The sequence below is a fragment of the Miniopterus natalensis genome, chromosome 9 (genome assembly GCF_054644295.1).
Source record: "Miniopterus natalensis isolate mMinNat1 chromosome 9, mMinNat1.hap1, whole genome shotgun sequence".
Lineage (NCBI taxonomy): Eukaryota > Metazoa > Chordata > Mammalia > Chiroptera > Miniopteridae > Miniopterus > Miniopterus natalensis.
Window position 1 is genome coordinate 57,475,343 of NC_142089.1, and position 27,647 is coordinate 57,502,989.

General features: G+C 35.2%; 1 protein-coding gene across 6 annotated transcripts in view; it reads right to left on the reverse strand.

Annotated features, from left to right (window-relative positions):
* ZNF644 (zinc finger protein 644) overlaps window positions 1-26,932 on the reverse strand; it is an 88,621-nt gene extending 61,689 nt beyond the window's left edge. For 3 of the 6 annotated variants that reach the window (XR_001602026.2, XM_087820581.1, XM_016197203.2), the window contains exon 1: window positions 5,220-5,280. The gene's annotated coding sequence lies outside the window, so the exon portion shown is untranslated. Of the gene's footprint in view, window positions 1-5,219; window positions 5,281-14,677; window positions 15,468-26,302 lie in introns of those variants that run through there. The other 3 variants (XM_016197201.2, XM_087820579.1, XM_087820580.1) reach the window with 2 other exon arrangements.
* Between the last annotated feature and the right edge of the window lie 715 nt (window positions 26,933-27,647).

Consider the following 27,647-nt stretch of genomic DNA (forward strand, 5'->3'; position numbering starts at 1 on the left):
TGGACTGAAGGGTCCCGGGTTCGATTCCGGCCAAGGGTACATACCTTGGTTGCAGTCTCAATTCCAGCTGAGTGCAGGAGGCAGCCAATCAATGTGTCTCTCTCACATTGATATTTCTCTCTCTCTCTCCCCCTTCCACTGTTTCTGAAAAGCAATGGAAAAAATATCCTCTGATGAGGATTAAAAAAAAAACGAAACTCACAGAAAACTATTATATGTTAAGGATTTTTTCCTCTCTTTTTTTTCTGATCTTAAATTTAGTAGTTTCTAGAATTAAAGAATTTTTAAAAAGGAGTTATTGACTTTAAAGCTAGATCTGAGACCAATAAATATAGCTTATCTTACATGCTAAAGGCAGCAAAAACATAACCACAAAGAAGGAAAACTTCCTAATGCTTGAGTTGCAAGAGACAACAGAGTTTGAGTGGCATGCTGTTAATCTAGGCTTAATAAACCTAATACTTAATAATGGCTTTTATTTTCTTTCTACTTACAAATTATGCTAGCAATAGTTTGTGACAAATTATAGAGATTCATCATCAGGAAATATTTATACTAAATAAGTAATATAAAGAGAACAAAGAAGGCTATTCGTTCACACATAAGCATATGCCACTTTTACTAAAATCTGGTTTATTCAATATTAAAACCTGAATGCAGTACATAAACCACAAAGGTATGTTAACTGATGGATTTAACAATGAAGGAGAAAAATCTCTGCAAATTATATATTCTCCAATGAAATTAAGTTATGATGAAGGTGACATTTCAAACCTTTAAGAAATATCACAGTTAAAGAAATGCACAAATAAATACACTTTTCACTCAGACTGGCAAAAATTAAAACACAAATTTATGTGTAGCACAATGTCAGGAAACAAATATTCTCAAAAACTGGTAATAAGAATGTTAGGATACAATCTCAATGCAATTTTGCAATCTATTCAGAAATTAAAGGACATATACAGGGACCCAGCAGTCCATTACTACAAATTATCCTACAGACACTCTCACACAATCCCAATGATATAGTCAAGAATATTTATTGCAGCATTGCTTATACAAGCAAAAAAACCCCTGAAATTTACCCCAGTATTTACCAATAAGGAAACAATTTTATTATACATAATGTATATATGAAAAAATGTCCAGGATATATTGGTAAATGGAAAGAGAAAGATGAAGAATACATACAAGCTGTTTTTTGCTAACTTACAAGGAGCACAGTGCTGGGATAAAGGAGAGTTTTACTTCTTATTTTAAACACTTTTGTAGTATTTGCTCACACATCGAAGAATATGAGAATTTTATTTTAAAATACAATTTTGAAAATACTAAATGTTGCTTGGCAATATATTTGAAAACGGTCAAATGTACACTGTGCAATCTCATCAAGGATGAAGAACAAATAATTTTATTAATTAAAGGTTTTTTTTCACATTACAACAAAGGGAAGCTTATTCACATTACAACAAAGGGAAGCACATCTATAGTGCTACTAAAGTGAAGCCCAGAGAAGTTAATTTGGAAATTAAGAAAATTAAGCTAATATACAACAAACTTTCATGAAGAACTTCAAATCCTTGAATTTAGGAATTCTGCAAAATGGAAAAGCTTAGCAGCAGCTCACTAAAATATTCAAGCACAAAATGAAGAGGAAGAATCTGAAACTGAGGTATACCTATCAGACTCTAAAGGAAAAAACCTAGTCTAAAATCTTTTAAAGATACTAGGTCTAACAATCACAAGATTAAATTTCTCTGAATACTCACACTTTATCAAAAAAAAACTAAATACATTTAATATCCAGGATGAAATATAGGAAATAACTAAGGTTCTACATTCAATAAGAATCTGTGCCTAAGAAAATCCTTGTAAGGAGACAGAGGAACAGCATGAGTTGGGGTCAACATCCAACTCTGTGTTTAACCTTTATGGCAGAAGCTGCAGAGAGGAAAAGCAGCAAATTGATCCCAGTGGGGAAGAAGCTCTCCTTGCTTTGGACTTGCTAGAAGGCAATCAAGCTTCAGGCATAAAAACTCCTCAGGTGACTACAATAGCCAATCCAACTAGCCAAATTTCAAATATGGAAGAAAACTAGTAAAATATGCTTTAAGGTTTTAAAAAAGTTTCATTTCTTAAAAAAATATAGGGGAGATAAATGGTGATGGAAGAAGATATGACTTGCAGTGGTGAATGCACAATACAATATACAGATGATAATGTATTACAAAATTGTACACCAGAAACCTATATAATTTTATTAACCAATGTCACCGCAATAAATTTAATAAAAAAATCTACAATAAACTTTTAAAAAATACTTTTGGGCCCTGGCCGCTGTGGCTCAGTGGTTAAAGCATAGGCCTGCATGGGTTCGATTCCCCATCAAAGGCACATACCTTGGTTGCAGGCTCGATCCCCAGCCTGGTCTGGGCACATTGGGGAAGCAACCAATTGATGTGTCACACTCTCTGTCCCTCAAACCCCACCCCCCACTCCCTTCCACTCTTTCTAAAAGCAATGGAAAAATATCCTCGGGTGAGGGAAAAAAAAAATAATTAAATACTTTTCAGCAAACGGCAAGTTTCCTAAGCTATAGGAATCAAAAATGTTTTCACAATTCCAGACTATGATTCAAGTTCTTCCTCCACTCCAACAGTTTTTACCCTGAGGAAAATGAGGAAAAGTTTTCTTTACTTCTTACAGATGTGACCAATCTTCCTAATTTCTCCATTAGTCTAACACATTTTTTAAATCTTTAGAGAAATAACTAGTACAAACTATTACAAAAGATATAACTAATACAACTACTATTAGTAACAAACACTCTAATTTCCATAACATGGATTAATGCCTTCATTTGGAAAGAGTAATCAAAATCAAAAATGACCAACTATTTTATTCCAACTGAACTGAAAGAAGATGGGGAATATTTTATTTATTTCCAAAATGTCTATAATGCTACCTCTGTATTACTCTCACAGGCTCTTTCCTACAGCTCAACAACTTAAGTACTAAAGCTCCTACCCCATTCCAGCAAATATTCTGAAATTTCAAGACAGAACTGTTCATTGTTCTGTTTAACAAACATTCACTAAGTACTGTGCTGAGATAGATAAGATATGGAAAGTGTCTACCTTCAAAGAACTCACAATCTAGTAAAGAAAACAGACTACTGCGGTATGGCCAGGTCTGGCTCAAAGGACAAACTGATGCTGGAGATAGACTATTTCAACAGATAAGCTTACAACAAGGAGGACGGGACACTGGCAACTGGGGGGGTGAGGGGCTGGAGAAAGCTGACAACATATACTTAGGACCAAGACTAGGAATTTAAAATATGATATTTTGTTTACCCATAAAATGCCAGGCATTCTGAAACAGCCAGATATCATTGTATGCCATGTTATAAAGCTTACATTTCATTGTGCAGGTGATGAGGAAAAATTAAGGGGACAACTAGAGGAAGGAAAGCAGTATAGGATGTTGGCAAGTGAAGTCAGAGACTCAGAGAATCCAATAAACAAAAATATAGACAGAGTGCATAAAAAATATGTAGTATGTTCATACAAGAGACTATTACTCAACATTAAAAAAATAATGAACTACTGATACAACAACATGGAGGAAATTCAAAAACATTATGTTGAATGAAAAATACAAAAGAGTACAGAATATATAACTTTATATATACTAAGTTCAAGGCAACGCTAAGCTGTGCTGATAGAATTCAGGATAATGCTTACCTTCAAAGGAAAGGATATTAGATTGGTAAGGGAAAAGCAAGAGGAATTTTCTGGGACAATAAAAACATTCTGCATCTTGATCTGGATGGTGGTTATACATGTAAACTCATATGTAAAAACTCATTCAGCTCTATACTTTAAATTTTCCACATTTTGCCATACTTAAATTATAACTTAATAATAAAAAAGCACATATAATTGTGGTGGGATAAATTCATACATAATAAACTAAACCAGTGTCATCCCATGAGTAATACCTAACTTATGAGCAATCAAAATAAAGGTTTTAATAGACACTATGTATTCAACTAGCAAACAAACCTGAAGTACAAAAGTCTAGTGGCTTCTCTCTTTTAGGAAGATATACAGGCAAAAGTTTCTTCTAATACATTCTATGGAAATAAAACACTCTTCCTAAAGAAAAAGAAATAGCTCCCCATTAAGAAAAAAAAAAAAAAAAAAATGAAAATTTTCTACACAGCAGTACCTTATAGGAGGTAGTATAAAGATTAATAAGGCACAAGAAACACTTAATACAATATAGAGACAATAAATATTTTTCAAACTACCATTACTATTATTACATAATAGCAATAAAAAGGAAATTGCTTAAGTTATGCCTAAACCACTTATTGAGAATACAATATTTAACTGCACATTACTCAAACTATAGCACTTCTCATACTAGGCTTTTTTTTTACCTTTGAGATCAGCAAATTTCTGACAGCTGAACCATCAAGTTAGATTAGAGAAAGATCAAGTTTCCTGCAATTTTACCAAAGTATTTTTCTTACTCTATTTATATCCTGAAGCCATGTTCACTAACCAATAGTTAGTAAGTGTATATTTTTTAACATTTCAACAGATTATATTATTAAAAAGCATTCTTTCACATACAAGACCAAAAGTACATGACCACAATTCAATTTTCTTAAGTCAACAGTCTTAAAAAAATTAAAGCAAATGAGAATGCTTAAATTAGAAAAACCACTCAGCAGAGATACCCACAAGAAAAATACTAAAACACTCATTTATAATTCTCAACATATTAAAAAGTCACAATTTGGATAATTTAAGCAATTTGTGGAAGTGCTTCATTAATGAAATAAGAAAGCAAGATTCACAAAAGCAAAGACTATTCAAGTATTATAATCCACAAGAAGAGAGGAGTGAAGCGCACTAACAAACCTTATTGAATCTGATTTTCTAACATGTTTTATAGTTACTGGCAACTGCACACCTAAGTTATAAAACTCAACATAAAAGAGTAAAGAACTCAGTTCCATAATTTGATAGCTGTATTCTTCTCCCACCAAATCAACTGGACCAAGTGCATCAAAAAGTCAATTTCTTCGTATTTCAAAATTTTACTTAAAAACTCATTGATTTTGAACTTGAAGGTAAATTTTTTTTAAAAATTGTATTCCTACTTTGGTACGTTAATATTTTAAAAAGTAGTCTTCTACTTACCTAGATTTTGTCTTATTAACATCTTGCTGCAAGAACAATCTCATTCGAAATTAAATCAAACCTGAAAGAATACAAGTAAAACCATGATTTAGCTTTTTGCTTCAGGTATGAACAAGTACATTGATGACACACAATGCTTTTAAATTAAAAACTGCAAATCAATTCTTTTTTTTGTAAGACATCTATACCAAAAACTGTTCAACTAAGACATGATTATTTTAACCTTCATGAAACTTGCTAAGTACCACTTTTTTGAGAAAAAATAATCTATTAAATGAGAAACAAACTTTCTAGCTCTCTTCGAAAAATTTTTACAAAACTTGCTTTCATTAACTTTAATAGTTAATAATAATTATGGCAATAGCTATATAATTAAAATCAGGATTTGTTCATAAAACATACTTCTATCTAGATCAATGTTTACCCAACACAATTATGTACATATCAAAAATATATATATTTAAAAAAATACATTCCAAAAAATAGAAGAAAAAATATATGCCAAAAAGTTAGTATATACTTTTATGCCATGCAGAATGAGATGGCATAAAAGTACATACTAATAGTAGCCATAATAATGGCTAACACTAAGCACTTTGCAAACAAATCAATGCCAGGAATCATTATTACAGAGAATAGAATATACTGATACTCTCCTACTTCCTCAATTTAATCTTCAACCTAGTATAATGTAACCTCCACCCCAACACTCCACTGAAAATTTACTTGTCAAAAATCTACCTACCTCTAATTTTATCACATTCTATAAATTCTGAAAACTCAGTATGTCCTACTTTGAATTCTAAACATCTCCTTCCCCTACCTGAAACAGGCTTGTTACTCTTCTGAATTCTTATCCTCAAAAAACTGCACTAATATACCTATTGCCTTTCATATCTAGATTACAATAACTTTCTATCTCCAGACTCACTATCATCTCAAATTCATCCTTCCCGAAACTGTACAAGTAACCCTTTTACAATGTTTATCTTGAAGATGTCACATCTATGTGCTTCAAGTCCTTCAATAGTATCATCAATGACCTCATCTCAATCTATCCCTAATCTTCACTCTCACATTTACTCTACTATACCAAACTTCCTAAACTCCTAGAACAGCCCATATACTCTCAGCTTTCATGCCTTTTCATAGGGTGAACTATACCTACCTTCCATCTCTCTTTAAATTTCCTAACACCTTTTTATTGGTTTTTCAATATTTAGCTCAGTCACCCTGACAGATCCTTCTTTAATTTCTTCAGCTATGTTAAGTTGTGTTTCTCAATTATAGTAACTAGTGGCAGCTCTATATCAACCCTATCTGTTTACTTGTGTATTTTCTGAACTACAATGTGGACAAGAATTCATTTATCTCATTTTCACACTTTCACTGGATGGGCACATTATAAAAGCATAACAGTGTAGACTAAATGAAAGACTACAGAAATTTTGTGTTGCATAGGAATATAGAAGAAAAACAAGTAAAATTCAGGCTGAATTGAATTCACATTTTCAAAGAATTCAAAGGAAAATTCACATCACTTCTGGATTCAGTCATGTTACTTCATGAAGTAACTATGGCTTCAGTGCAAATACAACTTGCAAAAGTAAGCCAAGCAAATTATTTTACTGGGTGAATTAATTTCACTGGTTATCATGCTTGCATATCTACAGAATACAAAGTTTGTGGGCTATAAATCCTAATTTAGTAATGGCCTTAAGCAGAAAAAGAGCTGGACAGGAAGACAAATATGGTTTTAATTCTAATAATGTCCATAATCTAGAAAAGTGGTTTGCAGAATCACCCAGGCTTGTTATACACATACTGCTAGGCCCCACACTCAAGAGTTCCTGATTAGAGAAGTATAACAGTGGAGCCTAATAGTTTGCATTTCCAATAAGTTCCTAAAGTGAAGTTGATGCTGCTACTTCCAGGACCACATACTGAGAACACCACAGACCTAGTTTTCTGTGTAATGTCTAGAAGAAATGAGAATATTTTCTCTCTGCCATCCATTGCCACCAACCTTTACCCACCCAGAACCGGATGGTAGGACCTATTACAAACTAACTATAAATGAAAGTGAGAGCAATAAAACTGTGATAGGCTAAAAAATGGCCCCACAAAAGATATCCAAATCTTAATCCAAGAAACCTGTGAATATTATCTTATATGCTCCCCACAACCTCCCAAAAGTTCTTTGCCAATCTTGGATTATTTGGGTGGGCCCTAAGTACAATTCCTTATAGAGGCAGACAGGGAAATTTGACTACATACAGAGAAGGTGAAGACAGAGCACAGAGAGATTTGAAAACACTGGCCTTAAAAACTGCAGCCACAGCCAGGAATGCCAGCAGCTGCCAGAATTGGAAAGAGGCAAGGGACAGATTCTCTCCTAGAGCCTTCAGAGAGAGAACAATCCTGCTGACACCTTAATTTCTGTCCAATGATAATTTATTTCAAACTTCTGGCTTTCAGAACTATGAGAAAATAAGTTTCTATTGTTTTAAGCCATCTAGTTGGTGGTAATGTTAGAACAGCCATGGGAAACTAATATACTGCAGATGGTAGGTTCTCTAGGAAATAACTTAGAAGGACTACATAAAAGGTGTTATGGACTGAACTGTGTCCCTATAAAATTCATATGGTGAAGCCCTAACACCGATGTGACTGTATATTTGGAGATAGGGCCTTTAAGGCAATAACTGAGGTTCAACAAGATCATAAATGTGGGCCCTAATCCAATATGACTGGTGAATATTGAGAAAAAAATCCTCAAAAAAAATCCTCAGCAAACCAAGTTCAAAAGCACACTAAAAGAATTATACCAAAAACGATCAAGTTGGATTTACTCCTAGAATGCAAGCATGGTTCAATATAATACACCAGGTTAACAGAATAAAGGAAAGAAATCACAATCATCTCAATTGATGCTGAAAAAGCACAATAGAGAGACTCAACAAATTAAGAATAGAAGAAAACTACATCAACATAATCAAAGCTATGTGTGAAAAACCCACAGATAACATCATACCTAAGGTGGGCAGAAGAAGGTGGAAGCTCTTTCACTACTCCATTTCCCAAGGATTGTCATTATTTGACAAATTCAGTGGCATCCTGGAAGACCCCACTCCCAAAACTATTATAATCTGACTGGATGCAGAGCTCAACCAGTGCAAAAAGTCTGTCAAAAACAATCAGAGGCAATTGTTTAATATTGTGGCTGACCAAGGCAGTGGATAACAGTTGAGACAAATAATAAGCTAACCAAAAAATGTAAAAAGAAAAACTGAGGACTTAGAAAAGCTCCAACATATACCTGAGAATCTAGATGAGTCACATGTATGCACAGGTCTCTGCACATGCCCAGGGCTGTGCATATGCTCAAGAAAGACCTAAGAAGGCTTTAACTGCATACCTCTGGCTAACCTAGAAGCTCTGCACAAACAGGAAGTAAAGGGTAAGGCACAGTTACAAACTTCCTGGCTGAGTGCTGAAATCGTGTGTGTGTTGAGCAGCACACACAGAACTGCTCAACAAAGGCTGGGAGACTTACTGGTCCCAGGCATTTCAGGAAACCTCTGTCCAATCATTAGCTGACCACTAAGCTACCGGAGTAGAGAGACTGCAGGGGCCACGCACAACAAAGAATAGAGATATACAGAATTCAGAAAAAACACTAAAGTAACAACAAACTAACCATGACAAACACTGGGGAGGGGAGAATATCTGATTGTCAGGGCTGCCACACTGTTTTATATGTACAGTTTTCAACAAAATGTGAGAAGACATTAAAAAAAGTATGGTTCATACTCAAGAAAAAAGAGCTGTCAATAGAAATTGTCCCCAAGGAAACCAGACATTGAACTCACTAGACAAAGTTTTAAAATCAGCTATTTTAAACATGTTAAAAGAACTAAAGGAAATTCATGTCTAAAGAACTAAAGGAAAGTATGAGCCTGGCCAGGCATGGCTCAGCAGTTTAGCGTTGACCTAGGATCCAGGCGACCGGGGTTCGATTCCTGGTCAGGGCACATGCTGGGTTACGGGCTCAATCCCCAGTTGGGGGTGTGCAGGAGGCAGCCGATCAATGACTCTCTCATCATTGATGTTTCTCTCTCTCTCTCTCTCTCTCTCTCCCCCTCTCCTTTCCTCTCTCAGAAATCAATAAAGATATATTTAAAAAATAAATAAATAAATAAAGGAAAGTACGAGATGAATGTCTAACAAATAGAAAATAACAATAAAGAGAAATCATGAAAAAGAACAAAATAGAAATTCTGGAGTTGAAAAGTGTAATAACTAAAATGAAAAATTCACTAGAAGGTTTAAGCAGCAGACTTGAACAGGCAAAAAAGAATCAGAGAATTTGAAGATAGATCAATTGACATTATCCACTCTGAGAAACAGAAAGAAAAACAAATGAGGGAAAAAAAGGTACCTGAAAGACACCATTAAACATATCAAAACATACACATAATGAAAGAGAGAGGCAAAAAATAGTTGAATAAATGACTAAAAATTCCCCCAAATTTAATAAAAAAACATTAATCTAAACACCAAAAAAACCTCAAGCAACTATGAGGAGGATAAACTCAAAGAGACCCACACCTGGACACACCATAATCAACTGTCAAAAAACAAAAGAAGAATCCTGAAAGAAGCCAAGAGATACAACAGCTTGTCACATGTAGAGATCCTAAATATAATTAATTTCTCATCAGAAACCATGGGGGCCAGAAGGCAATGGGAAGACATATTCAAAATACTGAAGAAAAAAAAAACACCGTCAACCAGGTATCCATAACTACTTTTCAAAAATAAAGGAGAAATTAAGACATTCACATATAACCAAAAATAAGATAACTGGTTGCTAGCAGACCTGATGTACAAGAAATACAACAGGGTGTCCTTCATGATGAAATAAAAGAACAATAGATAGTAACTCAAACCCACCTGAACAAATAAAGTGTATGATAAAGGTAACTAGATAGGTAAATATAAAAGACAGTATAATTTTTAAATTTGTGGCTTTTTTACTCCTATTAACTTAAAAGATATATTAAGTATATCCTTTTTTTTTTTTTTTTTTTAATATATCTTTGATTTCAGAGAGAGGAAAGGAGAGGGGGAGAGAGAGAGAGAAACATCAATGATGAGAGAGTCACTGATCGGCTGCCTCCTGCACGCCCCCAACTGGGGATCAAGCCCGCAACCCGGGCATGTGCCCTGACCGGGAATCGAACCCTGATCGCCTGATTTTAGGTCGATGCTGAACCGCTGAGCCACACCTGGCCAGGCAAGTATGTACTTTTCATGACAAAAATAACTCAATGGAAGAAGAAGGAGTGGAGCTACACAGGAGTAAAATTTTTGTATATTATTGAAAGTAAGTTTCTATTTCTCAGAATTTAATTGAAACAAAGTTATTAATTATAATTCCCAGAGCAACCACTATAAAATGAAAAACATACATAGTGAAAAAACCAGCAAGGGATTTCAATGGTATTAGAAAATAATCTATTCAGGACAAAGAAAAGCAATAGTACAGGAACAAAGCAGAACAATACCACACACAAAAAAATCTTTAAATATACAAAAAACAAATAGCAAAAGGGCAGACAGAAATCCTACCTTATCAGTAATTACATAAAAGCAAGTTAATTGGACATTCCAATAAAAAAGCAGAGACTGGCAAAATTGGTTTAAAAAACAACACAATCCAACTACCTGCTGTCTAGAAGAGACACTTTAGATTCAAAGAAATTGAAAGCAAAAGGGTGGAAAAAGACATACCATGCAAACAATAACCAAAACAGAGCTGGAGTAGCTATACTCTATCAGACAAAAAAGATATTAAGTAAAAAGTTGTTACTAAAGACCAAAAAAAAGGATGTTTTATAATAACAAAAGGATCAATCCATCAAAAATTGTATTTCAACTATAAACATAAGTACCTCTAAGAATAAATACATATGAAGCTGAAACTTACAGAATTGAAGAAATAGAAAACAGATCAAAACAAACAAAAAATAGTTGGAGATGTATATACCTTTCAATAATGAATAGAACCAGACAGAAGACCAACAAGGAAATAGAATGCTTGAACACTATAAACTACAGCGCTTAACAGACAATATACAGGTGTAGGCAAAAGTAGGTTTATAGTTTTGAGTACACAAAACAGAGTTTATTCTTGCATTAGTATTTGTTAATTATTGTATTATTTTCCATACAAATAACTGCAAACCTACTTTTGCCCACCCCTGTACAGAACACTCCGCTGAACAGCAGAACACTTTCTTCTCAAGTGCACATTCTCTAGTACAGACCATATGATAAGCTATAAAACAAGCGTCAATAAATTTAAATGAAATAAAATCACAGGAACTATGTTCTCCAAACACAATGGAATGAAACTAGAAATAAATGAGAAGAAAATCTGGGAAATTAACAAACACGTGCAAATTAAGCAACAAACTCCTAAATGACCAATAGGTCAAAGAAAAAAATCACATGGGTGAATTATAAAATATGTTGAGATGAAAACGAAAACATGATACACCAAAACTTATGGGATGAAATGAAAGAAGTGTTTAAAGGGAAATTTATAGCTATATATGCCTACATTTAAAAATTTCAAATAACCTAACCTCCCACCTTAAGAAACCAGAAGCAGAGCAAACTAAACTAAAGCAGAGAGAGGCAGGAAATAACAGGGATTGTGGCAGAAATACATGAAACAGAATTTAAGAATAGCAACAAAATTGACAAACATTCAGGCAGGCTGACCATGAAAAAAAGATGACAAATAATTAAAATCAGGAATGAAAAGGAGGTCATTACTACTGACTTTATATAAGAAATAAAAAGGATTATAAGGGAACACGAGAAATAAACTAAATAACCTGAGTGAAATGGACAAATCCCCAGAAAAACAAACTACCAAAACTAATCAAGAAGTCATAGAAAAGCTAAATACACCTTTCCCACTTTCCCAGGTTGCCCAGGATCAGATGGCTTCTCTGATAAATGTCCTTTATACCGAATGTTTAAAAGAATTGACACCAATTTTCTTCAAAAAAATAAATAAATAAAACCAGAAAAGGAGACACTTCCTAACTCATTTTACGAGGCTATTTTTACCTTCATAACAAAACCAAAGACATCACAAGAAATGACAGATAAAAATAACCTCCATCTTGTGTGTGTTTCTAAAGACATATCTATATCCCTTTGTCCTCCTGTCCTGTCCCAAACTGAACTGATTACTCTCTTCAGACCCACTTACACGGCCACCCTCCGAGCATCTCCTTTCACCATCATCCTAGGTAATCACTTCTTTCCTGTGCTGGATCCTCTCTTTTTTATCCCAACATTTTGATGGAACCCATGTCCTCCAGCAACTTCCTGACATAGAGTGCATTTGAAGTAAATAGTCTAACCACCTCATGCTTCATAATTTTAGCCTACTACATTCAGGACTTTGAAGGCATTATTTTTCTTAATTTCCTTCATATTCTTTATTTCCAATCCTACTATTTCATGTTCTAAATGTCCAAGAGCTCAGTTTTCTGAGGATTGGTTTTAGAGCATCCTTTCTTATTTCAAAGATGTAGTTATCACCTTACTTCCAAAGGTATCAATAACTTTTTTCATAAAATTTTCTTCCTGAATTTCTATTTCCTTCTTCTCTCTCATATAGAGGTTATCCTCAAATGTTTAATGATCTTCAATCTCATACTTTAAAATGAAACACAAAAGTTGCTAGAATTTGTGTTAATAGGTGTCACTGTAGGATGATCAGTCTGGGCAGTCTGTTATCTCTTGGTCTTTCCTCCTGATCATCAGTGTGCTGTAACAGGATGAATCTTTCAATCTCATATTCTGGGATTAGGAGCCTGACACACAGGGTTTTCAGAACCAGGAAGGGAAAAGAGGCTGAGGGTGATTCCCAGTTCAACATGTAGATTTCTACTCAATTCTCTCAGTATGACACCCTTAACCCGAGCTGTGACTAGTGTCAGCAAGAACAGAGATCCTCCCTTTTTATCAAAGAAACTTGAAGAGATCCTTTCCTGGTACTATGTGTTGCTTACTGGTTATTAGAGACTTTCAGACAATTCTTTCAAGGTACCTGCAGCCACCAATCCTGAAGCATCCCAAGGCTATAAAGCACCAATTCTAGGCCTTCTCCACTAATAAATTCCGTTTTCTCACATCTAGTTATTTACCACTTGTTGCTTTCTAGCTCCTAAAATTTTAATAGTGATAAACTTTCCACTTTTCTTTGTCCTTGACACCCTATACCTATTTTTTTAAAAACATTAATTCTAGTACAGATCTAACAGCAAAAAAAGTAAATGGTTATTTAATCCACCATGTTTAAATTAATATTCATTCACCTATCAGTTTTGATGTCATGTCCTCATTGTTCATTTCTAAATAGTATGATATTTAAGTTCGAGTTCTAGTAGGACACGGACGTATTTTGTTTTTTTAATTCTCACTAGAGGATATGTTTATTGATTTTTTTTTTAGAGAGGAAGGGAGGAAGGGAAAAAAGGAGGGAGGAAGGGCAAGGGGGTGGAGAGAGACAGAGAAAAGCATTGATGTGAGAAATAAAGATGATTGGTTGCCTCCCACATGTACCCCAACCAAGTAGACAGACTCATTTTGGCTTTAACATCTAGTTTTACTAAACCATAGTCAGGAAAATATTGGCCTGTACAATTTCTCTTATTTAAAATTTCAAATTCTCATTGAAGCCCAAGACACAGTTTCAAAAGAATTCACAAGAATTTGAAAAGAATGTATAGTCTCTATTGGAAACAAAGTTTGACATACATCTACTAAATAAAGCGTATAGCTATTCAGATCTTTATAGCCTGAATTTTGTTTACTTTATTAAATTCTGAGAGGTGAATTATCAAGTTTCCTTAAAAAAAATTGGTTTTACCTATTTCTCTAAAGAAACTATACTTCATATTGTTTTAATGCTATTTGTTTGAGTTTATTACACAAAAATTTAAGCCTGATACTGGTTACTAGTCCTAATATTTTATTTAAAAAAAATTTCCACTCAAAAGTTTTGTTCTAGATAGGTTTTATCCTTTGCTTGATGTCGATGAAACTTGCAAGTTTTAGTATTATTTTTGCCATTCCCTTATTTTCAATGTTGTGTTATTTTGACATAGATAAAACTCATGAAACCACACAGTAAGAATTTTTAATCCAGTTTGAAAAGGGGAGGGAGGAAATCAATTCCAGTTTAATTAAGAAAAACCTATTGGAAAACTACAGGGTAGCCAAATTTGACAGCAAAGTTGGTGAATAGGGTTGGAAAATAAGATGTACCAAGAGTAGGTTAGGCAAGCAATACCACACTCAAGGAGATCTACTTAGAATACCATTTGTGTTACTGTTAATGACACTGCCACCAGAAGACATTCACTCACATAGCACAAGAGTACGGGTCACACCTCAGCCACTGCCAGTTCTATCTTCTCTACCTAGTTCCAGTGTGAGCTGCTCAGCAGGACCAGCATGCATGGAGGTCAGTTTGGGTCCTAGTCCTCGTCCCTTTCAAACTGCTCCCCCTCCTCACGCGGCAGTGATTTTTTCACTGCCTGTCAGCGTGCAGAGGCTCACACAGGTGGGGATCCATCTATTTCCAAGAAATCTGCAGCACAAATAGGTATAACAGGAAACTACTTCAGAAAGGTTCAGGGCCGGGCCTTCAGGTAAGCCTCATTACAATACCCCCAGTTCATCAGGATAATCAGGGAACAGTAGGGAGTTCTGCTGTCATCCTTTCTCACCGTACTGTCTATAAAGAAACCCCAAGTTTCAGAGATGAAATCTATTTTCCCAGTGATAATAGTATGGGAAACCTATTCTCTTTTGCTTTAGCTGACATGCTTCAACAGGTAACTTAGATGCATCTGAGTCAAATGTACCTACTGTACCATGCTGCCAGAAACTTCACTAACTTCTTTATTAACTGAATGAACCCTGATAACTGTGAGAATGGTTAAAATGTAAACCTGTCATGAGCCCGGGTCACCGAGCAGTTCAGTCGGTTAGAGTGTTGTCCTCATACACCAAGGTTGTGGGTTAGATCCCCAGTCAGAGCACATACAAGAATAAACCAATTAATGCATAAGTAAGTGAAACAACAAATCGATCTCTCTCTAAAAGCTATGAAATAAATAAATAAATAAATAATAAATAAATAAATAAATAATTTCAAATGTAAATTTGTCATAATAAGACTAACATATTATTCCCCAGGCCAGATGGCTCAGATGGAGCATCCTTCCCATACACCAAGGGGTTGGATTCCCAGTTAGGGCACATACCTAGGTTGCAGGTTCAATCTCAGGTTGGGGTATGTACAGGAAGCAACCAATTGACGCTTCTCTCTCACATGGATGTTTCTCTCTCTCTGTAAAATCAATAAAAACATATCCTCAAGTGAGGATTAAAAAAAAAGGCTAACATACTATCTTAGAACTCTAAGAATCTATTAACTCCCAAACATTGTTGTATGTACTAACTCTAAAAAAGGCAGAAAAAGATTCTTTATATTATTTTTGTAACTTTTTCATGTTGTTCTACTTTTCTATTTTAATAATCTTACTCGTTATAAGGAATAGTATACATTCAGTTTAAGAACTTTTGAAAACTCCAGTTAAAAATAAGTATCTTATATAACAAATATTAAAAGAATACTACTGCCCAAAGGAACTATATATTAAAGATTTTTCCCCTATATATAAACTGTGTGTTTTTAACTATTCCTAAATGTTAAAACAAGTATCTATTTTTTAAAAATTTAAATACTGGTAGCCCAGATTACTAATTTTTATTATCTCCTGTTTTCCGGCCAACTCTTATATCAATTAGAATTGTCTTAAAACATGGCTAAAATGCACCATTATAACTCAAAATACAGCATTACAATACAAGATCTTTTCAGTATTCATCTCAAATATATTTTTTTAAGTTCAAAGTACTAGCAATTCAGAAAATACCACTATGGCTTAACTTGGGTTTTACTTAGTTTTCAAATCAAACTTAAAAAAAAATCATCACTCTTTTATAGAACAAAGCAGATATACCTCAATTCGTGTTAATAACTTACTTGCAAACTGTGTGACCAAGTAAATTTATTTTCAATACTAGACGATAATAAAATGGTTCCATTGTTATTTTAACTTTGCACTACAAACTTAGGAAGCATGCATTTCACCTTCTTTATTTTAAAACTACCCATTCCTTACTCTTAATATACACCTCAAAATAACCTCCTCTAACTGTCCTTTCTCACTTCAGTCTTTTCTCCAATCATGTTATATCTGGCCACTAATTTTCTCCCTGTATTTCTGTTCAATAACCTTCAGTAGAACTCGTGATTTGTAATTTCTAATACAAACTACTCTAGATTCCTTCAGCTCAGGCCACAGTCTTATCTTTATTTTTCATTAAGTTCATTTAAAACACTCTACTTTGAGCAAGGAAAATGCTTACATCCACAATTCCCAACATGCCTTTCCTCTTTGCTGACCTTCCCTTCCCTCTCCACCAATCTACACAGACCACTGTCTCAAAATATAGATTAAAAAATTATTTTTGCCAAGAAGCTTTATTAATTCAGTCTTACTATATACTATTCATATATTTCATGTCAGCCCAGTAATTCAAATGTTTCACTTTTAACTGCTCTTCAAGTTATCTTAGAGCATGAGATCTTGGAGAGCAGGAACCGTATCATTTGCTGTGTATAGTATCTGCATTCTTACCCCTAATATATGAATTTTGTGTAATACCTAACTCAATTAAAGCAAGAGAATGTTAGAGAAAATATAACTAGATAAACAATGTTTTTTTGAATATAAAATAATCAAGTCTCCCAAGACTAAATTCATATATAACATTCATTTTTATCAAAACACAAAAACAAAGAATGTACCTTTAAGTCTATTTTTTCTATACAGAGAAGTCAGCTCTTAAAGCTGTTAATAAATCTAATTGTTTTTTTAATTTTTGAAATCTATGCCAAAAAAGGCATTATATAAAATCTTAATATTTTGTAGATAATAAACATACTTTTTCAATGTCTAATCTAACCAATTTTGCTTTAGCCTCTACACTTGTCAAATACAAAACCTATGTAAGAAAAGCTGATAGATCAGGTTTTATTCTTCAAGAGTTTTTTTAAAATTTATTTTAGACAGAGAGGAAGGGAGGGAGGGAAGAGAGAGAGAAACATCTGTCAGCTGCCCTGCAAGCACCCTAACTTGGATCAAGCTGGAAACCTGGGCTTGTGCCCTGACCAGGAATCGAACTGGCGACATTCAGTGCACAACACGATGTTCAACCAAATGAGCCACACCAGCCACGGCTCTTCAAGACAACTTAAAATTCTTGGAGCAAGAGTATATTAAGCAAACGTATTACAAATTAAAAAAAAAAAAAAACTTCTTTATACATTTTCATTCATAAGCTCAAAAGTATTCATAATCCAAGGGTTAATGAGAAAGTATTTTCATGTTCATTTCTACACAATTTACAAAATATCTATTCCTCAAAACTAAGCATACTAGAATGAAGATTTGAATTTTCATTGTTATGTGCTTTTTACAACTTTTATATTATTTATTTATTTATTTTATTTATTTATTTATCATCCAAGGATATTTCCCATTGTTTTTCAGGGAGAGTGGAAGGGGGAGAGAGAGAGAAACATCGATGTGAGAGAGACACCTGGATTGGTTGCCTCCCACAAGCCCCCGACCAGAGCTGGGGATTGAGCCTGCAACCGAGGTTATGTGTCCTTGACCAAAATCGAACCTGGGACCCTTCAGTCTGAAGGCCGACACTCTAACCACTGAGTTAAACTAGCTAGAGCACAATTTTTTTTATAATACATATTGCAGGAAAAAAATCCTTCTCCCAAAAGTATCAATTGTTACACTATATACAGTAAGACTTCCGCTGCTCAATATTTATGAAAAACAATGCTGTAACCATTACTTCCATTTGAAAAATAAAACTGATTTAAGCACTAGAAGTAAAAATCATGATCAATAATTCCATTTCAGTTTGCATTTTATAAAAGTGTCCTTCATGGATTTTAGCTTTTTGTGCAACTGTCCTTAAGGTAATATTCTAGTTGTTTACTCATAAAAAATGTCAAAATCTTTCCGGTTGAAAGTAGAAACTTACCTGTAAACATAAGTACACCAATTTATTCCTATCCCTACAATCACAATCAGAAATACTCAAATACCCTAGCATCCTGAAATTCCTGAAAGCTAACTTACATAATGCCTAGAAGCTAGTTTAAGAAGGTTCCAAAAGGCATCTATATAAGGAGGCAATCCAAGACCTCCTCTACCTACTTCTTGGCTACATGCCTAGAGAATACTGTAATAAAAGCAAGCCAAACAGCTATGTTATCTGTGTAAGCAATTTTAATCTCTATATTCTAAACAAACTTTCTAGTCATAATGCTAACCTCTAAAGGATTACTATTCATGAAAACTAAGAAACATCTCTCTGATCTTGACATAAACCACACTGGAAAAAAACAGAAGGGCCACAGTACCAACTACCTACCATCTGACTTACATCCAAATTCACACAACGTCAAACAACAGACAGCTTAGAATTAACTCTCACTACCTTTGGAAAGGATAAAATATGCCATAAGCAAGTTCAAAAATAAACCAAACGTTTTTATGGTAATAGAGATCAGAATAGTGGTTCTTCTGTAAGGGGGAAATTAATAGGAGGGGGCACAAGGTATCTTTTTCTGTACAGAAAATGTTACATATCTTGATGGGAATAGAAGTTACTTGGGTACATTTACATGTAAAAATTTCACTGAGTTGTACTCAGAAGATTTGTGGATTTCTCTGTATGTAAGGTATATCTAAATAGAACATTAAGGAACAAGGCACCAATAATGGTCAAATCTAAAAACCATTATCTCAATTCTCATCCTTTTTGATCATCTCCACCACATGGTTAATCACAGAACACGAATATTCCCTAAACACAGCTCTCTTTTTAGAAGATCCACAAGGCATTTTTAGTATTCTTCCAGGATTTTTATTTTGCTTCATATTAATTCACAAATATTAATTCAACATTCATTCAAGTGTTCATGACCAAGACATGGATTATGCACCCTCCAACATCTCTCTCTCTCATATACACACCCCATACAAACCAAATTCCCTAAACTGCATTCAAGCCACTCTATTACCTGGTTTCAAATTATATCTCCCACTTAAATTCCCATCACTTTACAGAATGTTTTCCTCTCCAGCATATTCTTTTCTCAACCATCCTTTACCAATTTTCTTTATCCCTTCTCCATACTTGTACAGAACTTTCTATATCTGCACTGTTCAAAACAGTATGTGACTACTGAGCACTTGAAATTTAGCTAGTCCAAATTGAGATGTGCCTTAAGAAACACACACTGGCCCGGCTGGTGTGGCTCAATGGTTGAGTGTTGTCCCATGAACCAACAGGTCACAGGGTTCAATTCCCAGTCAGGGCACATGCCTGGGTTTTGGGCTCAATCCCCAGTAGGGGGCATGCAGGAAGTAGCTGATCAATGTTTCTCTCTCATCAATGTTTCTCCCTTTCTATCCCTCTCCCTTTCTCTCTCTAAAAATCAATAAAAACATATTTTTTTTAAAAAATTTTTAAGTAAAATTCCTTACGCATTAAGCATTTATTAAAAAATAAAAAAAGGAAGGAAAAAACACACTGGATTCTGAAGACGGTGTGAAAAATAAAAAAGAGTGTAAAATATCTCAATCATGTTAACATATTGAAATGCTTAGAATATACTGGGTTAGCCCGGCCAGGTGTGGCTCAGCGGTTGAGCGTCGACCAAGGATCCAGGCAATCGGGGTTTGATTCCCGGTCAGGGCACATGCCCGGGTTTCGGGGTGCAGCCGATCAATGACTCTCTCATCATTGATGTTTCTATCTCTCTCTCTCTCTCTCCCTCTCCTTTCCTTTCTCTGAAATCAATAAAGATATATTTTTTTTTAAAAAAGAATATACTGGGTTAAATAAAACACATTAATAAAATTAATTTTCCCTATTCCTTTTTCTTTTTTAATGTGGCTGTAGGAAATTTTAAGCCACATTTGTGGCATATTTCTTTTGAGTAGTGCTGACCTATCCTATCTATTTATAAATGCCCCACAAATTATCTTTTAGTATATGTGATCCACCCAATGCGAATGTAAAAACTCAATAAAGCTTTTTTTTTTAATAAATTAAAGTTTATTAAATTAGGAATTACTAATAGTAACTAAACAGGATTTAAGTGCCTATTTAATTTTAATAACATTTTTAAAAGATTTTTGACAAGAAAGCTTAAGGCATTTCAAAATGTGAAAATATAAGAAAAGTTTGGTTTTCAAATAGCTATAAATTAAACATGTCATCTACATTTTACATACATCAAATTTTGAGATAAATGTCTCGCCAAAAAGGATAGTATTATTAAACCAGTAGCATTTCTAATCCCAGAGTATTAGTTCCGATAAAGCTAGATTATTTTTCATCCTAGACATTCAGTAAAAAAAAAAAAAAGCAGCTTCCATTTTGACCAATATCACTGTGCCATACCAACATCCAGCAGCCAAGACAAAGAGCCTTTACACGGTGATATGAATAAACAATGTGGGCAATAAGACACCACTTGAAATGAGAATAGGCAAAAAAAATGCTTTTATAATGTTAAGTTTTATAAGTAGGAGATAAAACTTACAAATTGTGTAATTAGGTTAAAGCAGTAATTTTCTAACGGTGTGCTGCATGAGGCACATGCTACACCTGACTATTCAGTCAGGAGCACTAACCTTTCCCCTTAGATTGTCAAAAAATACAATAAAATAATGACAACAGCCACTACAATAGCCTCTCAGTGTGAATCAAAATTATACCTATTGTCTGGCCAGTGTGGCTCAGCAGTTGAGCATCAACCTATGATCCAGGAGATCAAGGTTCAATTCCAGGTCAGGGCACATGCCCTGGTTGAGGGCTGGATCCCCAGTGGGGGTGTGCAGAAGGCAACTGATCAATGACTCTCTCATCATTGATGTTTCTGTTTCTCTCTCTCTCCCTCCCCCCCTCCCTGAAATCAATAAAGACTTTTTTTTTTTTATCAGATCAGCAAAAGTTTTTTGGTGTGCTGTAGAATTTTAGTAATTAGTTTATGTGTGCCATGAGATGAAAAAGGTTGAAGATAGCTGGGTTAAAGGATAATAAAGAAAGGACAGGAAGGCAAGACAAAGATCTCATCTGTAGAATCAAGATACACCTCAATTCAGACTTGGCTGCTTTGATACTATCTTTGTGACCTGAGTCTGAGTTTGTTTTCTTGCATGTAAAATGGGAATATATATATATATCACAGTATTATTAAAAGGAACACAACAGATGCTTAATTAATGTCAGTCTTATCTCCCTTTCCTTTAATACTAATGATTATATGAGGGTAATAAGGTTGGGGTGAATTTTCCCTCCTTCATTTTCCAAACTGCTGAAAATACTTCTTAAGCATACATGAAACTTCAAGTATTTCATATTTATACCTATCATGTGAACTTAAAATTACTTTCACTACCTTTTACAATTTTTTTTTAAACTTGAAATTTGTGTCAGTGGTAGGGGAGGTAGACAGAAGAATATTAAAGGACGAAATAAGTTTAAGACCATACTAGCACAGACATATACAAAGCAAAGCAAAGCATGGAGAGGAAAATGGCCAAAAAAAATGCTGTTTGAGAAAATTCCTGATTCAGACTAAGCAATAAAAAGATAGATGCCTCTCTTCAACCTAGCTACTGTTGAAGCTACTCCTTACTCTCATCCGTATGTACATTACATACAAATACACATAGCCACACACCCTCATCTACTAATGGTCACCACCATCCTCATGGTCAAAAATTTAAGGATGAAGAAATTCAGTTTGTTTTTTCAAAAACAAACCCACAGTAGTTGGGAAATAACTTCACTAAAATGTACTCATTCCAAGTGCACTTATTCATCAGCTAACACTCATAAAAGGGAATGTGTTCCTGAAATACTGAAAAGCTAAAACTGGAGAAGCCACGGTGTGATACCTACCTCTGACTTCCTTTATAACAACCTTGCCTTTGTAGACAGGAGTCTAAAAATGAAACATTAGCAAAAGTATGTAAATCCAAATCACTCACAGGTAAAAATCCCAAGTTACGGTAGAAAAAAATAATTAAACAATGGTAATAATAACTATTATTATTCTAAAAGATAACATTTTCTCAGCATTCATTGTATACCAGAAGGCTAGCTAAGGACTTTATATAAATTATGTACATGGTATTACTGTTAAATCCACCTTCCTAGTGCTCGAACAGCTAGATTTTAACCCCACCAATTTAACTTCAAGCCTTACACTTTTAAAGCTTATCTCATCCTGCCTCTTTATTTATATATACATAATTATAAATGCAACTGATTTTGTGTGTGTGTGCTGTGTAATACTCAGTAAGTTGATAGTAAGCAACAGGCATTTAATTCCAACTTTGGCAAGGCTTTTATCTACCTTCACAAACCATTCAACAACTGGGAATCACCCCTCCCCAATAAATGATGTTTTCAAAGTACTAGTTATACTTAACATCTTCCTCAAGAAACTGGTGAAAAAGATATGCACTAAGCTTTTGAGTAAAAGGATGAGCACCATGAAAGGATAAAAATGTTAATCACTTAAAAATTTTATAAATAATTGGTAAAATACAGGTAAATATGCTTTGTAAACTATAAATTAACTTTAATCCTAACACTTTATTCGTTTTTTATTTTAAATTACCTGTTTGGCTCATAACATTTAAGTTTCTGGCCTTTGTACCAAAAGTCTTAGAAGCTGTATTTTCAACTTCAATGAATAATATATACATAGTAAAAGGCAATACCTAAAATCTGTATTTATCTCTCTAACCATCTTCACTTGCACCACAATCTAGACTTAACAGACTTAAATTTCAAAGAACAAATCACATCTGTACTCTTCATAAGTTACTTACAAGATCACAGTTCCAAGAAGCCCAAGTGAAATAGGAAAGCTACAGCTTATGTAGGTAAGAGGAGTAGAACAAAAATTAGTAGAGTGTAAAGGAAATTTTCCCCCATTCAAGAGAAGTGTGCACTATTACTGCTTCGGCTCTGACATGCTTCTTCTCTCCCTCTTGAAATCCTCTGCTTTTCTCTTCCTGGAAAGTTATCTCACATGACTTGTTTTTCTTGCTAACATCTCCCAGTTGTCAAAGGATGTCCTAAACAATACCAATTCCCCATAATCACGTAAGAGTTCTCCGTAAATTCAAAAAGTAACTCCACAGTTCAACTGTGGCAGACCTAAGAAAAAATTAAATTTAACATTAGAACTGGGGCCCTTGAGATGAAGAAACTTCTTCATGGAGACACCATCTCCCTGACAAAAGACTATGAACTGAATTTGGTGTTCTACTTTCTAGGTCTCAAGTGATCTTTATGTATGCTATTCTAAGATGGGAAAGAGAAATACTTCAGCCAACCAGCAGGGTGAGCCAGTGCTAGAATCAGTTTGATTATTCTCAATTCTCTCAAAATTCAATGGTGTGAATGGTTTGCACCATGAAAAGCAGCTATTTCCCTCTAATAAACCGGAATTAAAAGACACAGTATACTTCTAGAACTACTTCAGTCAGTGCTATATCTCATTAACTTTGTGCAATATTTACAGATTCTCCACCTACAGACACTCTTGTCCTGGTTGGTTGGGTCAGTTGTTGGAGCGTAGTCCTGTACACCAAAAGGGTGCAGGTTCAATTCCCAGGCAGGGGACATACCTTGGCTACGGGTTCGATCCTCCATCAGGGCAAGTGCAGGTGAGCAGCCGATCAACATTTCTCTCTCACACTGATGTTTCTTTCTCTCCTCTCTCTCTCTCTCAAATCAATGAGCACATCCTCCAGTGAGGATTAAAAAAAAACAACACACTCTCTATACCAGAGGGTTAATAAACAAATGTAAAAAAATTAGAGCTCATCTGAACATCTATCCAAAATATTACAGTAGCCATCTTTTATTCTCATGTTTTATTTTATAGGGCTATCAATTTTAAAAAGTTTTTAAAAATTATAAAAAAAAAAAAAAAAAAAAGACTCCTAAAATTAGTGTTCTATAAGATTAGGGCTGGATAATTCAACATACCAATTTCTAAATTTGGTGCAAACTACAATTGCTTTAAGATATGCCTGCAAAGCAGTCTTGAGAAAAGCATTCCTACAAGACTAGGATCTACTCTTTTCCTTTGGAATCACAACCTGAGAGTCTAAATAAGTAACACTAAACATTAACAGTGTATTTGCGATGAGAGAAAGGTGAATCTGATGTTTTCTGACAACCAATTTCTCTGAAATGCAGGTATCCCTCAATCACCTCTAATGGCTGTCCTTAAGTCATTCTTTTCTCCTGACACCCAACAGTCTCAATTAAACCACAACCAACACTCTACCTCTTATAACTTGAATGACAAATTAAACCTGCAAAATATGTAAGGTTTGCAGGTGATGGACTTACTTTATAATTATAAATAATCTGGGTGTATTGCTAATTATCACAAGACTAATGTGTAATTAAATCCACTCACATAGTGGTGAAAATTAAAAGACAGCTTATCAACTTTCTTAGAAAAGTCAGTAATTTAAATATACCTTAAAAGACCCATAAAAGCTTTAAAACCTCAAGACGATCTCACTGTTTTTGTTAAATTTGATATCTAAAGAAGTCATAAAGGTAACTGTGATGTCCCACCATAAATGATTTTACTACTTGTTTAATTTCCTAACAGATCTTACAGACCTACTACTCAGTAGTAGTAATTAGTCTTAAGTTGTTTTTAACTAGGGCGAAAGTAGCATGTCCATTCACACAACTACAACCCTATTACAAAATGAAATGCACTAGCACCATTGTTTTCAGTGTCTATCTCATTTCTTATGTAATAACTGGTAGCAATGGCAGTTATTTCAAACTTTTCAAGAAGTCTTATCAGGCCACCTGTTTGTTTTTTAATTTGTGGGTCATAATTGCTTTTTGAAAACCCCCAAATTCAAAAGCAATATTGCTCTCAAACTATCTGAAATGTCTATTATTTTGTATCTAAGTTGGTTTCACTGACAATCACTTTAAAAACTAAGTCGTCATATCTCCTTAAATAAGTTTTTAGGTTACTGTCACAGAAGTTCTCATTAATATAATAGTATATAATTAACAAGTATTCTCAAACATGCTCCCTTGTTTTCCTTGTTTTATTTAGCTACTGTTAGCTGCAGACGGTAGCCTTCCCATCCCAGAAATCATAACCAATGAAAAGAGCAATGGGGAAGAAGTTGAGAGACAATTTTCCATTATGCCACTAACTTAATCATCTCTGGCCCATAATACAGCATAAAAGAGAAGGTAAGACTAGTGTTCTCTGAGATTCCTTCCACTCTAAAACTATTATTCAGTAAAACACTTTGCCAATGTTAATATATCTACTATTCATTCATATAAGAATAATGTTCTTTTAGGAGAAAAGCTAAAAGGGGGAAAATCTGAAAAAGACAAGGAAAATGAAAGTTTTAGGAAAAGGTGAAAAGTTTGAATTTTACTTTGAACAGAGATCTCAAGTTAGTGATCACAATGTGTTTAAGTATCCTTTTAATCATTTTAATTTGTTAATGCGACCTGGCCAAAACAAAAAATTAGTCATTTCTAAGTTTTGTAGTTTAAATATTAGTTAATACCAATATACAAAGTACAATGTCGCCATAAGTGCAGTATAACTTTAAAACATGTTAGGAATTCTAAAACTTACGCTGCCATGATTTAACAGCAATACACGCATTTTATTATTAGTCAAGCCTTCATGTTTCACCCATTTAAATGTCTATAAAACTTTATAAAAAACTAATTTTTTTCTTACCAATCCTACCAGCGCAATATTGCGGCCATCAAATTCCCTGGATACTTACACATGGCACTGAAGGCAAACCGCCAGATTCTTTAAGCAATTTGAGTTGTCTGTTTTTTGAAATGTTTTCCTTCTTGTAGGACCCAAAAAACTGTAACTGAACTACTGCAGAGAGGCAATATTCTATTAAAGCAAATCTAACCTATCATCAAGATGCAACAAGCTTGGCATTAGTCAGGACTGGCCAGAACAGACGTTGTTTTAGAATTTCTGTTGAAATTATTAATTTGCATACAAGAGAGGATCATCATTCAGGCCCCCACCTGTATTTATCCCTTGTTGAGTACTTCTTAATGATCACATAAAATCTGAAGTCTAAACAAAAAAGTTTTATAAACAACTAAATTTATGTCAATATTACTTAAAACAGTTCAAGAAAAAGTTTTCCACTAATGTTGCTAAACCACGGATGGATCCCAACACGAGAGTCGTCTGCGGAAGTCTCGTAACAAGAAACCTTTAGCTCCACCAACTAAGTTTCCAATCACTGAGAAGGGTCTGGGACAACTCATCTTCAGGTTCACGGGAGAAGTGGAGCACACCTGCTTTCCTCTGGCAGAGATTAAGGTCCCAGGGACACAAAGGCCAGGGAATCAGACCTGGAGAAGCAAAAAGCTTTAGCTGGAAACCCACCAAGCCCCTGGCAACCCAAACACTTTGAGCGATTTACCTCTTGCTGTAAGTTCCCGGGCACCTATCGGCATAAGATCTTGCAGAAGGGGGGGAAGGGAGGGCTAAGCGGTCCTGGTCCCACGTTAGGGGAGGGATGTGTACAGTTAGTGCCAGAACCGGGGCTTCTGACCAAGCCCCGGCAGCCCGCAGAGAGGGGGTGGGACTGCTCGCGGACTGCCCCGTTACTCAGTGCAATGCAATGGCGACCGCCAGGCTCCCCAAGCCGCCCGGGCCCGAGCCAGATCTCAGCCCCTTCCCCCTACTGCTCACTGGCTGCCGGGCTTCATGTGACTAAACAAAACCCCCAAATCTATTGCCCAGCTCAGCCCCTTTGTGTCCGCTACCGGATCCTCCGACGCTGCCGTGGAAAGGTCCTCCCCCCCTCTGCTTCCGCCGAGTCCCGCCCCGCGGCGGCGGCCGCCGCTCACCTCAGGCTCCGCTGCCCCCCGCAGCCGCCGCGGCCGCCGCCTCCCCGAACCCGGGGCCCGGGCTCCTTGTGTAGCACCAACTCCGCCTCCTCCGCCGCCGCCGCCATCTTAGCCTGTGCGGCAAAATGCGTCCTTTTGGATGGTTGGGACCCAGCCTAGGGCGTAGCTCCCCGGGCCCAAGCGCCAAAGGCCGGGTCCCCCAACTTCTTCCGCCACCCTCAGTCCCGCCGCCGCCACAGCCCCGAG